At 36.7% G+C, this 7,669-nt stretch overlaps 1 non-coding gene across 1 annotated transcript; it reads left to right on the top strand.

Moving 5' to 3' along the window:
• The first annotated feature begins 1,391 nt into the window (after window positions 1-1,391).
• Window positions 1,392-1,498, top strand: LOC141722428 (small nucleolar RNA R71). Its single transcript, XR_012575447.1, has one exon. It is a non-coding gene; the product is annotated as a small nucleolar RNA R71 (small nucleolar RNA).
• Window positions 1,499-7,669: the final 6,171 nt, after the last annotated feature.

Genomic DNA, 7,669 nt, shown 5'->3' with positions numbered 1-7,669 from the left:
CAAGGAAGATGAGTTTATCAACCTCGACCAAGACATCCTCCACAATACCTCGCGGATACGTAATAGAACGGTCGGCCAACTACAAGCTCATATAAGTCAGTTTTGGATCAGGCAAGTCCAACTGCTTGAAGATTGACAAGGGCATCAGATTGATGCTAGCTCCCAAGTCACATAAGCATCTGTCCAAAGACACTTTTCCAATAGTGCACGGAATAGGGAAGCTTCCAGGATCTTTAAGCTTAGGAGGCAACTTCTGTTACAGCACAGCACTGCATTCCTCCGTGAGAGCGACAATATCTAAATCATCTAGCTTCACTTTCTGAGAGAAAATACCTTTCATAAACTTTGCATAATTAGGCATCTGCTCAAGAGCCTCAGCAAAAGGTATGTTGATATGAAGTTTCTTGAACACCTCCAGAAACTTCTCAAATTGCTTGTCCAGCTTTTTCTTTTGCAGCCGCTTAGGAAAAGGCGGTGAATGATAGATCTATTTCTCCCATGTATTACCCTCAGGAGGAGTGTGCTCAACTATAATCTTCCTTGGTTCCACTTCTACTTCCTACTGCTCTACTTCTTTCTCATCCTCAGCTTCTTCAGTCAACATTTTAGTTTGTTCGGGATTCACAACCTTTCCAGACCTTAGAGTGATTGCCTTTACCTGCTCCTTAGCTTGCTTCCTTCCTGGCACTTCAGTGTCACTAGGAAATGTATCAGGTTGATGATTTAGTAAGGAGTTGGGAATTTGTCCGATTTGATTTTCCAAGGTCTTGATAGAAACAGCTTGGCTCTTGCACATAAGCTTCAACTCCTCTAATTCAGATTTCTCATTAGCTTGTTGCAGCTGGAGTTGTTGTCATAGTCCATATTGCGGTTGCTGAAAACCTGGGAGGTAGTACTGCTTAGCTGGATATTGCTGATAAGGCTGTTGAACCACATTCTGAGTGTTGCTCTAGCTGAAATTAGGATGATTGCGGTTGTTGGGATAATAAGTGGTTGGCACTGGTTGCTGCGATCACTGAAAATTGCTCATGAACTGAGCTGATTCACTAGAAATTGTGCATTTATCAGTCTCATGGGAACAAACACAAAGTTCACAGACATTGGTGATTTGATTAACTCCATAATTAGACAAAGAGTCCACCTTCATCGTCAAAGCCTTAAGTTGGGAAGCTATAGCCATTGCTGCATCCAACTCCAGAATTCCTGCTATTTTTCCATGAGTCAGTCTCTGGGAAGGATTCTAGTATTCATTAGCAGCCATCAGTTCGATCAATTCATAAGCTTGATCATAGCTTTTAGCCCACAAGGCTCCTCCTGATGTTGCATCAAGCATGGGTCTAAATGTAGCACCCAATCCATTGTAGAAACAGTTTATAATCATCCAATCAGGCATGACATGATGTAGGCATTTCCTTAGCATCTCTTTATATCGATCCCAAGCCTCACACAGAGATTCTCCAGTTTGCTGAGCAAACTGAGTAAGAGCATTCCTGATTGCTGCAGTCTTCGCCATAGGGAAGAATTTAGTGAGAAACTTTTGAGCAAGATCTTTCCATTTAGTGATAGACCCTTGTGGTAGAGAATGTAACCAGCACTTAGCTTTGTCCCTAAGAGAGAATGGGAAGAGTCGCAGCTTGATAGCATCCTCAGTTACACCATTGAACTTGAAAGTATCGCAGATCTTGATGAAATCCCTAATGTGCATGTTGGGGTCTTCAGTAGGAGAACCGCCAAACTGAACTGAGTTCTGTATCATCTGAATCGTGCCTGCTTTGATCTCAAAAGTGTTAGCCAAGATGGCTGGTCTGATGATGCTTGACTGAATGTCATTGATCTTAGGCTGAGAATAGTCCATCAAAGCCTTAAGATTTTCTACTTGATCTCCCATCGCTACTGTAACACCCCCAAATCCGGGGTCGGGGATCCGGGTTGTCACGAGTTCCATTTCCCTTAATAACACCCAATCTTAATAAATAATCAACTACTCTGTACTGTGACCCCACAATAAACACAGTCACTACAAGTTATAGTCTCAGAGATGAATATCCAAAAATAATCACAAGTCGTTTTATTCCAAAATTATATGCCAATACACCTTAAAAGGGTTTCTGAATAAATTTACATTTCTTTGCCATTATTACAATTGATAAAGATACATAAGTCTAGTACATCAAAAGTTGAAAGCCTAGCCTATTGGTAGTTCCTACCTCAGCTACAACGACATCAACGCCTATAGGAAACTGCGGAACGTTTCCTAATCGCTTGCGAATCGGGAGCTTGGTCCTGTTCATCTTTTCTATCTGTTGTTGTATGATGAAAGAAGAAAGCAAGGGTGAGCAGCAAGCCCACCCAAATAATATGTATAATGATTAAAAATATATGAGCCTTCTCATAGTACTCATGAAAGTCTTGGTCAAAAGAAATGAACCAAGTTTGATATCTTAATGCGATGAAGTCGCATAATATTCAGTATATGTACATATATACTTTTCAAAATCTTTGAAATCCTCTGACATGTATAATATACACAGAGTTCCAGTTTATAACTGTATAAAAATATCGTTGCAAGGTGATCTCATATATCTAACCTTGTCTCAACGTTTTTCCGCAAATCTTTGACATGCACAAGATAATCATTTACTAGATATAAGTTTAAAAGATGAAGTTACAAGATACTCCAATATACTTATATCCGAATACTACTTGAACTACCACCGTTCAAGTTATAATCAGTTTCAAAAGTTCATCACCCATATAAGACTACAAGATAAGACTTGAATAGATTCAATCCTTGAAATATCATTATAAATATTGAAGTTACGAGATGCTTCATTAAATCCCGATATATAAATATATTCATATATATATATATATATCTCCCATACATTTCCTGAAAACCTCTGTCATGTAAAGTATGAACAGAGTTGCAATATTCCATAAATTTGGAAAGGAAAGAATTTTGGCATAAACCCGATATCTTGCTGATCAGGCAAAGATACCAATAAGTAACCTTTTTTACTAGTAGATGGACGAATTCCCCCTAGTCATCACCCTGGTCGCAATAGGACCTTATGCTGGACTGCCACTCAGCCACTTACGCATTTGATGGACTCCCACTGAGCCACTTACACTATCATGGACGCCCACTGAGCCCATGTTGCTTATGCCGACTCGATAGATGGACTTACTTCCCGAACGTTGGGTAAGTAATCAATTAATTTACCAAAACAGCAACCTTGTTGCGAATATAAAATACACCACAGAGCCGGATCCCTCCGGTTTTGAGCGAGTATTTAAATCCCCTTTAAAAAGGAAGATCTTAAATATATAAAAATGAGTTTTGGGATCCGCTCTAACTTTTAAAAATCATTTTAAAGACTCGAAAACACTTTAAAGAGTGTTTGGAGTAATACTGATTTAATAAAGTAAATCAGTCCCAATATATTAGAAAATATCTGAATATTATTATTTAAATAATATTCCCATAAAGAATAATCTTTATACAAATAATTGAGGTAGAAGTTGTAAAACTTATACTTAAAGTGAGTATTAAATAACCAAAGATATACTTATACGAAAGTACTATCTTTATTTGAATAATCAAAGATAAGTTTGATTATCGACACCTTATTCTTTAATAAAATAAAGAATATATCTCATCAAATAATCGGAGTCATAGATCCTCAAATGAATATTCAAATAATATTCATTAAATAATATAAACTGAGTCATAAGCCCTCGAATGAATATTCGTAATAATATTCATTAAATAAAATAACAGGAGTCATAAGTCCTCGAATGAATATTCAAGTAATATTCATTAAATAATATAAAGCTATCGAATAAAACTTATTCGATTAATAGTTTGAAACTATATCAATATATATATATATAAATATATATATAATATACTCGGGAACATCGACTCCCGATTTTAGAAAATGTTCACCTTTGGGTCCCCTATCCTAAGGGTTACGCAACTACTGCTTATCTCTAGAATAGGTATTATGCAACTTATAAGCATTGAAATCAACAGATAGATAACCAGATTATGAAACAGACATGCATATATATACTATCTCAGCATGCTTCAATATATCACAAAATTTGCTAATTAACCAACATGCATCTATCACAAGATAATGCATATACATATATACATCACCACAACAGTATAACGGGTAGAAAACTTGCCTAAGTGACTGGGGGTAATAAAAAGCCTGGGACGAGTCTGGAAACCTATAAACAACATATAAGTCGTAATTAAACCAAAGTCGCTTATGAATCTATACTGTAACTACTCTAGACTCTAATGCTCGTTTTGCGCTTAACGCTTCACTTAAGTCGCTCGAGTACCCTCGGCTCCACCATTTTTAATAAATTAACCATTAAGAGTTTTAAGGCGATTCTTTTGCGAGTGCCTTACCAACTGCCTATTACACTTTACATAAATGTTTCATACTCCAATTAGTCATTTAGGGTCTTTAACCAATATTTCAAAGTAAGGCGAGGGGTAATGGTTCGTTCGCGAAACGCCGTTACTTAAAATGGTCGTTTCTCCTAAACCGTACATCGAAATCAAATGAACCACATATCAAAACGAAGCTCATAACATGAACTATCTAAATATGGCAATGGTCAATACCTATCAGGGAGTTCTCGGGTCCTAATGTTATGAACAAAAGCAGTCTAGAGTTAATCGGACATTACGACGGCTATGTTTACGCGATTTCCCAATTTTATACCATCTCAAATCGACCACCAATCAATCCCAATTCATTCATACAACCAACATCCCTCCAAAACACACTACAACAGTCCCAACACCTCAAGTTCTTCCAATTTATGTTATTCTCATCATGAATTTAAACTATACTTAATTCCTTTAACAAATCAACAAGATTCAACATTCATTTCACTACCACTCCAACCCAAACTCTAAACAAACAAGCTTCATGCTTTACATATACTATATCAATCATAACCATTCCTAAATACTCAAAACTAAAGCTAGGGTTTGGAGTTTATATCTTTTTGAAGGTTCTTAACACAACACAAGAGCTTTGAATGCCTAAAGAACCTTGATCCTTGCTTGTATAACCTTAAAGTTTCATAAAATTCAAGAAAACTAAAGTTATTTTTTTGAAAGTTACTATTCACCATCTTCTTCCTTGAATTATTGGAAGAGATTGTGAAGGAATTTGAAGCTTAAACTCATGGGATAGCTATATCTATGCATAAGGAGTACTAGATAATTAACTTACCAATTAAGGAAGCTTGGAACTTGAATTTTGAAATTCTTCTTCTTGAAAATGGGGAAAAGCCGAGAGCAAGCTTGGAAGAAAGATAGATTTTTGTGTTTGTGATTTGTTTAGCTTAGCTTGGTTGGTTTTGTTTTGATTTTTGGTTAATTACCCTATTAACCTTATATTTGTGTGGTTATAAACCAACCACACCTCCTCCTTCCCTATGTCATGCTTGCATCACCTTATTGTGTCATCATCTCTTACTTGCCCTCTCCTTATTGGTTGGATGACCTCATCATCCGTAACCTCCTTGATTAACTTCCTAATTGTTTGCCTAATGACCGTTGATCTGTTATACGGTTCGCTTAACTTTCGTTTTCGTTTATCGTTTGAGGGATCATACCCGGGATCTTATTAATGGGGTTTCCTTAACCTTTCTCAATACATTATAATCCTTTTATGATCCTCTCTTAAAATCCTTGAATTTAAATCCTTTTTATCCTGTTACCTTACACTCAATTCTTTCGGTATCTGGTGGATTTTCAGGAAAAATCAAAGTGTTCTGATTTGGATTCTGACGATCTTTATATACACTTATATCCCATATAAAGTACTAATAAGATCTCAGAATAACAATAGAAGAACCCCTACATAGTGTGGCATGAAAAGTTTTCTCATTCAGCATAATCTGCAAAATCACTATTCATAAGGGTTTCAAAAATTTCAAAATTTAGGGTTATTACAGTCTCCCCTCCTTAAAAGGATTCCGTCCCGGAATCTGATAGAAAATGAATAGGGATACTCTCTTAACATTGCACTTTCTAACTCTCGAGTAAATTTTCCCACATTGTGGTTCTTCTATCAAACTCTTAATAGTTTGATAACCCTTCTCCTAAGCACTTGTTCCTTTTCACTCTATAATCCTTCCTGGTTGCTCCATATAGGTTACGTCGGGTTGCATGTCTATGTGCTCATATGCCCCTATTTATCTGGCATCTGAATTACACTTCCTTAACATTGATACGTGGAACACGTTAAGAACTTGCTACATGTTCGGGGGTAGGGATAGCTCATATGCTAGCTTCCCAATACGTCTTAATATATCCAAGGGTCCAACAAATTGTAGACTTAGCTTTCCTTTCTTTCCGAACCTCATCAATTCTTTTCAAGGGAATACTTTTAACAATACAAGGTTCCCTCCTTCATACTCTTTGTTCTTTCATTGTCAAATCAGCATACTTCTTATGTCCATCTTGGGCTACTCCCAGCTGTCCTCTGATTAGATCTATTATATCCCTGGTCCTTTGGACTACTGCGGGTCTGAGCATCTTGCGCTCTACAGCTTCATCCTAACATAAGGGAGATCGATATTGTCTTCCCTCAAGGATCTCATATGGCGACATCTCGATAATGACATATGATCTATTGTCGTAAGAAAACTCAATCCGTGTTAAGTGATCATTCCAATTTCTTTCAAGTCTATTGCACAGACTCTCATTATAGCTTTTAGCATTAGAGCTTTTGCTTCTCAATACCCATTCTTTTCCGGTTCGTAATCGCTACTACCTTCCGTTCCTAATATTATACTGGTTATACTTTTGCTCGTTAGCGTTCTATAACCTTTTAATAACCACGTCAACCTTAGTATCACGAACGCGTTAGAATCGGAATACCACCGTACTGATACTACTTCCTTTAGCTGCTTCCATCTTCGAAAGCTTGATCCATCATATAGAAGTAAAGGAATTTGTTGAGAGATCACTATTATCATGAACACTTGTTCTATAGTTAGTACAGAAGGTGGCCAGCCTTTAGTACTTGACAAGCAATTAAACAACATGTGGTATCCTACTAGGCTTCTATCACACAGATAGATTGTCATTCGGCAATACCTCCCCTTCTGGAAGGGTTGTTCTTCTCAGCTTATATGAAATGAAAAGAAGAGAAAAGAACGAATTGAAGAGAATTGTATATATGAAAAAAATATACTTCCACAAAATATTTGGCTTGGAACCTACCTCTGAATTATAGAGGTTTGTCATAGGAGAACAAAACATATGCGTATATATATCAACATCAGGTATTATAACATCGTATTTCACCTGCCTAAATATTTTTGATATTCTGTCCATCATTCTATGGACCCATGTTCTTGCTCAAGCTTATACACAATCACCTTTGAAACTCCCTCGACATCGAAAATCGAATCTGGGATTTCATTCTAGACATCATCGTTACTAGAATTCTATGCTTGCACCGCAACCTTCCTCATATAGTAATACCACTCTCTTTTCATAAGAGGGAATAAATATTCAATAGGTAGATACTCTACTTAATTAGTCTATCAATGATAACTTATACACTACCTCGACCCGATTAGTGGTACTCAATCTCAACATCCATTCCAATACAACTCTCACGGT

Source organism: Apium graveolens, chromosome 4, assembly GCF_009905375.1.
Source record: "Apium graveolens cultivar Ventura chromosome 4, ASM990537v1, whole genome shotgun sequence".
Classification (NCBI taxonomy): domain Eukaryota; kingdom Viridiplantae; phylum Streptophyta; class Magnoliopsida; order Apiales; family Apiaceae; genus Apium; species Apium graveolens.
Note: the sequence above shows the minus strand (reverse complement) of the source record. Positions and strands in the feature narration are given on the sequence as shown.